Genomic DNA, 9,781 nt, shown 5'->3' with positions numbered 1-9,781 from the left:
AACTTTTGTTATATTGCATGCTTTTTCCCAAAAATCTTTTCCTAAAACAATATTTTTTGCTTTATAAGCAGGCTTTGATTTTTGTTGACCCCATTGTGATTCTTTAAATTTTTATATATTCATCAATGAATTTTTAGAGTAATATATTTTAAATTAATATTTTAAACAATGATATCATAAAAAAATATTAACTTTAAATAGTTGTACTAATTACTAAGTACTAACCTTTAAATTGAACATTTCTTTCAAACCTTACTTTTGCCTCATTATTTCTTCTAATTGTATGAAATGAATGTCAAATCGAGTAAAAGCAAGATGAAGTATTTACTTTCCTTGTGTATACTTTTTCATTAAATCAACAGTCCAAATGTGATTGTATATAAAATAAGTCTTTTTTTTTTTTGCATCATCCAAAACCTTTGCCATATTTTTTCTTTATCAATATCCTGAAGACACAAGTCCAAACAATAAGCTGAACATGTTGTCCCTTGAAAGGTCCTCTTTCGGAGTGGTTGCTTACTTTGCCAGGATGAGATTGTCGTCTTTCTTATTAAAGCTTTCACGGGATTCGTTTAGATCCAACTGATGGAGAACCTGAGGAGAGCAATGAAAGAATGTAGGCAATGTGAATTGACGGCTTAGATAGAGGTAATTGTTTGAGGAGAAGATAAGCCTTTTACCCCGCCTGCACCTAAGGATTAGTACTAAACACGAAATATAGAATCAAAGGAGAAGGGTACCATGGGGACAATACATATGAATAATCCACTTTCACCCTGGAATTACATTCAAATCTCACTCAAATAGGGAAGGGCTAACTGTTGTTGTTGCCCCTATGTTTTCCTGTCTTAGGTCAAATAGCCCCAATCCAATCAAACATCAAAGTTAGCAGAAGCAAAATCAAATAATTAATCAATCAAGTATACAAAAGACAACAATTTAACATTTTCGATCCAACTGACCTACATCTACGGATGAGAAACAAGATCCACTAGTTATAGAAAATTACAAATATACAAATCAAATCAAATACTCATAACTAATACCTATAGACCCTTTCAATCTCTTTTAGTTTTATAGAGTATTCTCAATCCAAACAAACATATGCCCATATGTATCCATTCATCATACTTACATGGACCATCTCAATCTCTTCTAGTTCACTCATAACATACAAACATACATACCCATAAGACATAAATCTCTAATAGTATTATAGGGTGTCTATTCCATAAAATCCTACAATCTTTTTATATTTTTTTCTTATACCTAACCCTATAGAGACTTCACATATTTATAAGTATATAAACTTGCCTATTAAGAATCCCTTTCATCTTAGAATTCTTCTTTTGTAAGTCAAACTTGCCTATTAAGATCTTTTTTCTTTTAGAATTCTTCTTTTACAAGTATTCTTGTCCATCAAGTAAAAATTAACCAATTCCAAATAAATCTGTTATGAGATTTGAGTAACTATTCCTAACACAAATGTTGTCTTTTCTCCATTGGTCTTTTTCCAACACCCTTAAGTTCTACCTCATTATTAATGACTATTTAAACAATGTACTTTTCACTAATCTCTTCTATAGCTTTATCCAATAATTTGTAATAAAAGTTTACATCTCTACTATAAATACTTGTGGCATCTATAGATTTAAAAAAAAAAGATCCATTTACTATAATAAACAAGGAAACTAATGATGTACATTTAATTCAAACTATTGATCTAACCACCACACATCAAAGTGACACCCAATTTATTCTAATATGCTTTTAATCTATTAACCCATTTATGAATTTGTTGATATTTAGATTCTAAGTACACATTTGAGATCTTATAATGTGTTAGAAGTTTTACATGTTGGCCAATTTTTGCTGTTACAAAAAGTAAATTATGCAATCATGAAGAGTTTGCTTATTGAAAAGAAAGTCAATTATACATAAAATATTTTTTATATTGATTCACCCATCTTTTTTTTTTTAAATTTTTTAAAAATGAATCACTTATCTTTGGTTGCTTTAAACTCTTACTTCTAATTAATTCAAGTATAACTCCCTTTAATGAAAATTCAAACTCACTTGGAGTTGATTTCTTTATTTTTTCTTCATAATATTCAGTAATTGAGCCATGAGAGCTTTGTCTCTCTTCATATATGTTACTCTAACCACTAATTCTTTGTCTAAATTCTTATCTTTTGTACCACTCATGTTGTGATTATATATTATCTGGCTTAGTAGTGGCGTTTTCATTAATAAATCATTCATAATCATAATCTTCCCCTCTTAATTATGATAAGAATTAATCTTTTCTCTTTTTGTTGTCAACTTTCTTTGATTTGTTTTCTTAAATGAGTTTCGTCATACTTTTCTTACTACATCTATTAAAAATATAGTTAAGAAAAAGAGGGAAAATTAGTTGCACATGATTATGTAATTTATAATTTTTATTAAAAAATTAACAATAATATTTTCAAAGGAATAATAAAAAACATAACAGACCATTAACATTGAGGCATGGTGCAACATTACTAATTTTATGAGCAATGTGTTTCTTGAAATGCATTATTCTTCTTTTTATAATTTTGTCATAAAGTTTACATGAAAGATTTCTTTTTGTACTTGGCACAATTATTCCAAATTACCAACTTATATCATCACTTGATGTGCCCTTTACCTCTTTATTCGAGAATTCTTCACATGGTGGCATACTTGCTATTTTATATAAAAACGAAATAGACTTATATTTAAAAATATTAACGTTACTTATTCTATCATTAAAATTTGAATTTATGTTTAATTTTTTAATTTTTAGCTTTTAATCTTAAGAGTAATAGATCATGAAATGCTTAATTTATTAAGCAACTTAATCTTTTTGTCACACTAATTGATGTAAGATTTTTTTATGACAAATTAGTTATTAGTTTTAATATATTATATAATGAATATAATTTTCAATAATCATACAAAAATAATAATAACTTAATAAGAATTAATCTAATAGCAAAAAAGTTGGCAACAATATAAATATCAAAACAATAAAAAATTATTAAATTTTAAATACAAAATCATAAATTAATAAAAAACAAAATAAAAATATAATATTTAATTCTTATTATTTTTCATTTAACTTATAAAAAAATTATCTACCAAAATTTTCAACCTAAAATCTCTATATATATCATATTAAATTATTAATCCTTTAATTCTTTTCAATTATAAACTTCCCTCAATCCTTTTAACTAGATTTCCTCTAAAAAAATTTTTCAAAAATTTAAAATTCTCAAATTTATATTTTAAGAAAATTAAATACTAAATTAAAAAAAAAACCCAACCCACGCACCTGTGACCCAACTACCCGAATACACACGTCACCTATGTCCAACCCACATCCCACTCCCACGCCAAAAATTCCCTGAGACCTTGAATCCTTGATTCCCTGCCCATAATTCGTGACCCCCTTCGACCCTCCTCAAGGCTTCTTCCTCTCGGTTTCTCTACATCTTTCACTTTTACTCTCTCTCATGTCTCCCTCTCGGCTCTTACTTGCTCCAACCTCTTAATCTCCCTTTTTTTCCCTTCTCTCACACTCTCTCGCACCTCCAACATCTCCAGAAGATGCTTCATATTTTTTATAGAATTATTATAGGTTTTATGTTAAATCATAACACTTCTATACTTGATTTTTGTTTGAATTAATCCAATTTTTTACCTAAATGTGTTAATTGTCCTAGATGTAGGTAAAACGAAAGATTGAGAAAATTATATTGAAAATACAACTGAGGGGGTAAATTCAAGGTGAAGTGGCTGAATCAAAGAGCTAAACGTGGAGGCCAAATGGGATGCAAGATGCTAGCCAAAGACTTGAAGAAAATAAAGTATCAAGTGGCATCAACATTGGATGGAATTGAAGACTGATTTTGAAGGCTATTTGCAATGATATTTGACTTGAGTTCAAGGTGGTTTTGAGCTAAATTATGTTGGGAAATATCACAATAACCACGCGCAGCAACCACATAAAATAACAAGCTCAAATCAAGAATAAGAACACAAATATATTTGGTTCGGCCCAACTCAAAATGGCCTACTCCAAATCTAATTCACTATCAAATAAGTCTTTACAATTGTGAGACTTTTAGAATGAGAAAAGTCTCCTAAAACTCCTTACTCAAAACTTAACCCAAAACCCAATTACACCCTTTTAATAGCCTACTCACTTAGCTATTCTCTTGGTGTCTAACTCTCTGAGGTTACTAAACTAAAACCAAAACATCTTATTTATAGGGGTGAAACCCTTTATACCTTTACTAAACTCCCGATGTGGGATACAAGACAAATTCAAACTTACTTAACTTTCGATGTGGGATTCTGAGATTCAAGGCAAATCCCAACAAATCCTCCCTTGACTTGAATCTCCAAACACTTCAACAGTATCTGCAAAGCTAACATGCTTACCTTTCTTCTTTTCTTTCATCACAGGCATTCCAGCAACTGAGCCTCCATCAAACATGTACAAGTGATTGACCCTATTCCCTTGTAGAATCACACTACCATTCTTGTACACTTTCAACCAATCATTACTACCATAATATGTGTACCCCCGAGAAGCTAACTCACCCAAAGCAATCAAATTGTAGTGACAATTTGGTACATACCTTACATGACGAAGTGTCCTAATAACACCATTGTGAGATCTAAGGCGAACACTCCCAATACCTTGAATCTGCACCTTTTCTTTGTTAGCAACCACAATATCTCCATACTTTTCATTCTCATCCAATTCCACAAAACAATTCCTATCATTGCAAACATGAACTGTAGCAGCTGAATCTAAAACCCAACCTTTATCACTTTTCAAAGTCTGGGTCTCATCTACACAAGTTGTCAAAACAACATCATCATCATCAGACAAGACAGCAGCAGTATCACTCTTTTCTTCATCTGATTTCTTCTCATCATTCGCCCTTTTGAAAGCAGCCATATCCCTTCTCAGCTTCCTGCAGCGCACTTGGATATGTCCCTTCTCACCACAATAATAACATTCTACATCACTGTAATCTCTGTCTCTTGACTTGGATCTCCATCTCGATCCATCAATCCTCTTTTGAGTCCTCCCTCGATCAAAACCCTCTACAGCTAGTGTACTCCCTCCAGGTGATGAGTTCTGAGCTCCCATAAACCTTTCATTCTCACGCAACAGGGCAGTCACATCATCCAACTTCAAAGTAGACCTGCCTACCAACACAGTCTGAACTAAAGGCCTATAAGACTTGGGCAAAGATGACAGCAAAATTAAAGCCTTCTCTTCATCTTTTAACTCATCAACAGAAATCGCTAACAATTGAGAAACCAATTTATTAAATTCATTCAGGTGATTATGAAGACTCATACCTTCTTCCATCTTCAGAGAATACAGATCCATCTTCAAACATAATCTATTAGTCAACGACTTCGAAGCATAAATACCTTCAAGCTTATCCCACAAACTCTTCGGAGTACTCTCAGTCAACACACTGTACTTTACTTCTGGAGCTAACGCCAATCTAATAGTACTAACAGCCTTCTTCTGAATCCTATTCCAATTAGCATCAGACATTCCTTCAGGCTTACTACTCTCCAATGCCTGATCCAATCCTTGTTGTACTAACAGATCTTGAATCGTACTTTGCCATAACATAAAATTACTCTTTCCATCAAATAACGGAATCTCAAACTTAGGCATAGACATACCAGACATACCTTCTTCAGACATCTTCAAACACTGCTTCACGATCTCTTGGACCCACGAACCTAGAACCTCGAACCTGGAACCTCGCTCTGATACCACTTGTTGGGAAAAACAACAATACCTCCGCGCAGCAACCACACACAAAATAACAAGCTCAAATCAAGAATAAGAACACAAATATATTTGGTTCGGCCCAACTCAAAATGGCCTACTCCAAATCTAATTCACTATCAAATAAGTCTTTACAATTGTGAGACTTTTAGAATGAGAAAAGTCTCCTAAAACTCCTTACTCAAAACTTAACCCAAAACCCAATTACACCCTTTTAATAGCCTACTCACTTAGCTATTCTCTTGGTGTCTAACTCTCTGAGGTTACTAAACTAAAACCAAAACATCTTATTTATAGGGGTGAAACCCTTTATACCTTTACTAAACTCCCGATGTGGGATACAAGACAAATTCAAACTTACTTAACTTTCGATGTGGGATTCTGAGATTCAAGGCAAATCCCAACAAATTAGAGCTGCATTTGAAATGTTAATTTCAAGTTTAAATGGCTGATTTGATGAGTTAAATTCGGAAGCAAACATGGTGCAAAAGCTGGCTAAAAATTCAAGCTAAACAAGGCAGCAGTGGCGCACTTGTGGCCTGTTTTTGCGGCTAAAATTTGAAGCAAAAACTGGATCAAATTCCCAGAGCAGTCACGGTTTTATAGGGCTGGTACTGTACATTTTAATTGGCTTCAAAAGTTGCGCCTTTTGGTTGTGTTTGAGCAAGCTGGCTGTGCATGAGCTGCATGGGAAGGAAAAATGATGAAATTCTAGATCTTGAAGAACCTTGAAGAGGTGGAGAAGCTGCCAAAACCACAAACCAATGCAAAGCCATGTTCTTAGAATGTCCAAGCCCAGGGCAATTTCTTGGTGCATGAGTGAGCTGCATGGAAAAACATGTGCTGCTAAAAGTCACGATTTTGGAGGACTTTTTGAGTTGAATTTTCAGAGTTGTCTTTAAATTGTCTTCCTTTCTCATTGAATGACAATAGGAAACAAGAATTTTCACATTTAAGACCATTGACCCCATGAAAAAGGAGAACCAAATTGTCAAAGCTAATTATTTTCCAATTCCATCAGATTTCTTCACAGCCTTGTTTTCTGATTTTGGGGAGTTTTTGAAAGACTTTTTGGCTGTAGAAAACAGAGGGGAACATGGGCAATTAAGTAGGTAACATGCTAGTTGGTACGGAAAAAAAGAGGATAACATGCTTGTAATGATGAATGAGCATTGATTTTCAATGCTGCCAGAACTGGGGTGGTCACCGATTGAGGGTTTTAAGAGCTTTAAAAGACTGCAGAGCGTAGGGGGTTGCCAACACCTCTCACATGTGGAGCTCTCAAGACAACTCATCGGACCAGCTAAGAAAGCATCACATGGAAATGAGCTGAGCTGGAAATGCCAAGTCAGAAACTTGTGCAGCCTGGGAACTTCCATGGCAGTGCAACATATTCCGCTTTTGATCTAGCATTTTGGAAGGCTGAGATTGATTAATTTAGGCCATTGATTATTTGAAGGAGACCTCAATATTGGCTATAAATTGGAGCTAATGGCCGGCCTTAGGAAGTTTTGTTTTTCCTTTTCCTTTTTTTTTTTTTTTTTCCTTTGCTTAGTCTAGGACGTCTTTGGGGTCTGGTGGCAGCAACATTGCTGGCCGACCAGCCCCTCCTTTAAGACTTCATTATCTTTCCTTTTAGTTCATTTTCAAGCTCTTTTAAATGTTGTTTTTAGTTATCTTTTAGCTTGTTTAAATTTTCTTGAAGTTGCAAACATATTCCAAGCTCTCTTTTATTTTTTTTTCTTAAGCAAGTTCTCATTTTTAGTTTCTGCCAGTTTCCAGATTTAGTTTCTTTTATTTTTTCAGCAAGTTTTGCATGATATTTGGGCTCTTTGGAGCTTGGAAAGGACGGCTTTGGATGCTAATTTGATGGAAACATCGTAGGGCTCAACAAGCTTGATCTTTGTGTGTTTATTTATTTGCACTTTCTATTTCTTGCTCTTTAATTTTTCTGCCTTCTAATTTTTTTTGTTGCTGTTTACGTATTGTTTTTATGCTTCTATTATGTTATTAAATCATGTTTAAGTGTTTATTGCATGGTTCATTAAATGCCTTAGACATAGGTTTGTTGTTTCATGCATTTTTCCTCCCATTCTTCATGCATTATTTCAAGTAGTTTTTCTTCACTTTGTGTACAGTTTTTGGTCTGAGTGTCCTGCATATTTTTTGTTCATTTTTAAGTCTATTTTGAGGTTATAAAACAGTTTGTCACGTTACATGTAGCTAGGATTAGTTTTGATTGTATTTAGCTCACTAGATCCATAGTTTAGGTTATGTTTTATGTTCCAACTTGTGTATTTTTTTTAAGCCTTTCTGGTCAGTTTTAGGCAAAGCTTTCCTATACCTTTTTGGCTTGCTTTCATGTCTATTTTAAGCTTGTAAAACAGTTTTTACAAATTCCTTAGGTAGGGTTGAATTTTCATAGCATCTTAGTTCATATGTCTTAGTTTCCATGCATTCTAGTATTTCAGTTTGCATAAATTTTTATTTCCATTTGTGTTTGATTTTTGCATAAGGTTCCTATAGGCAATTTGTTCCATTTTAGGTCTAGATTAACCGTGCAACAAATTTTTTATTTTTATTTACATTTAATGCATGTTTAAGTGGTAATTAGTCACATAGGTCATGTAGGAATTTTGGTTAGTTCACTTGCAAGTTTTATTTTCTATTTTTATTTTTATTTTCTGCATTTAAATTATTAAGTTTTTATGTTTTAAGTGTGTTTAAATTATTTTTCATGTCTTAGTTAATTTTTTCTTAATTGTTTAATTTTCTATTTTTAGCAACTTTCAATTTTTAGTAATTTCTATATTTAGTGAGCTTTAGTTCTTAAGTAGTTACCTTTTTCATAATTTGTAGTAATTAGATTTTAAATATTTGGTAAGGTTTAATTTTCATGTAGGTTAATTAAAAAAAAGATTTTTGGTTTGACCATATATATTTGAAGTGCAAAATTGGTACTTACCTTTAAGTTTAAAATTTCCCATCCTTGAGAAGACAATAATTTGGAATACTTTCGATCTTTATCACTTTTGCAACCTATAGATGTACGGTACTCCTGATGGGTAGCAATCCTTTATAAAACTTAGCATCCCAATCCCCAGTCGGGCCTTCCAAGTCCCAACTTTCCCTTACACACACCCTTCATCATTGCTACTACTTATAGCTTTGGCCTCATGTCTTTTTTATTCTCATAAAGATCTAGAAAAATTTTGCAAGAGAAAAAAAAGGTAATTTAACTTTCTTTTACATTCTTTAATCTTGATTGTTGATTGAAAACTTGAGGTTGACTTGAATTTGGGTAATTTGTGAATTGAGTGAATCCCGATTCTAGGATTGCTACCGAATGAATGTTTGATAATTGATTTGATACTATTTTTAACTTTTTGTTTGAGACTGAATTTGATATTGAGATTGAATTTGATTTGATACTATTTCTGACTTTTTGTTTGAGATTGAATTTGAGACTGAGATTGAGTTGTCTTTTCATTTTTAGAGTTTTGTTAGTTGTTATATTATGATTTTATTCTGATTGTTTTGGAATTTTGTTTTTTTCTTTTTTTTTTTTTTTAACTTGAATTGGTGATTGGGAAAGTAGGGATAGTGGCAATAACGAACCATTATTGTTGCTATTCTCCATCATGCTATTTTCCAACAGCCATGACACACCGTTTTGAGTGTGTTTGAATTTCACAACCATTTTTTTCCAATAATAATGGAGGGTGGTGGCATTGCCGTAATTTTGCAGCCATTATTCTGCTACACCACTATTATTTTATTTCTTAGAAACACAAGCTGACAATGTCATCTATTAGAACCGAAAAATCATGGATGGTAGCTATCACTAGTGACATTAGGAACACAAAGGTTGCATTTTGTTGGCTCAACTTGATGCATATCTATAACTATCTATGTGAAAAGTCAATAGTGTGGTAGTTTCTCCCTTCT

At 32.6% G+C, this 9,781-nt stretch overlaps 1 long non-coding RNA gene across 1 annotated transcript; it reads left to right on the top strand.

The window, feature by feature from the left end:
• The first annotated feature begins 3,510 nt into the window (after positions 1 to 3,510).
• LOC149515324 (uncharacterized) lies at positions 3,511 to 7,607 on the top strand. The gene is made up of 2 exons (XR_016326445.1): positions 3,511 to 3,973; positions 6,246 to 7,607. It is a non-coding gene; the product is annotated as an uncharacterized LOC149515324 (long non-coding RNA).
• The last annotated feature ends 2,174 nt before the right edge of the window (positions 7,608 to 9,781 follow it).

Source organism: Durio zibethinus, chromosome 13 (genome assembly GCF_047325235.1).
Source record: "Durio zibethinus cultivar Kanyao isolate XHJ-2024 chromosome 13, ASM4732523v1, whole genome shotgun sequence".
In the NCBI taxonomy this organism is placed as follows: Eukaryota; Viridiplantae; Streptophyta; class Magnoliopsida; order Malvales; family Malvaceae; genus Durio; species Durio zibethinus.
Note: the sequence above shows the minus strand (reverse complement) of the source record. Positions and strands in the feature narration are given on the sequence as shown.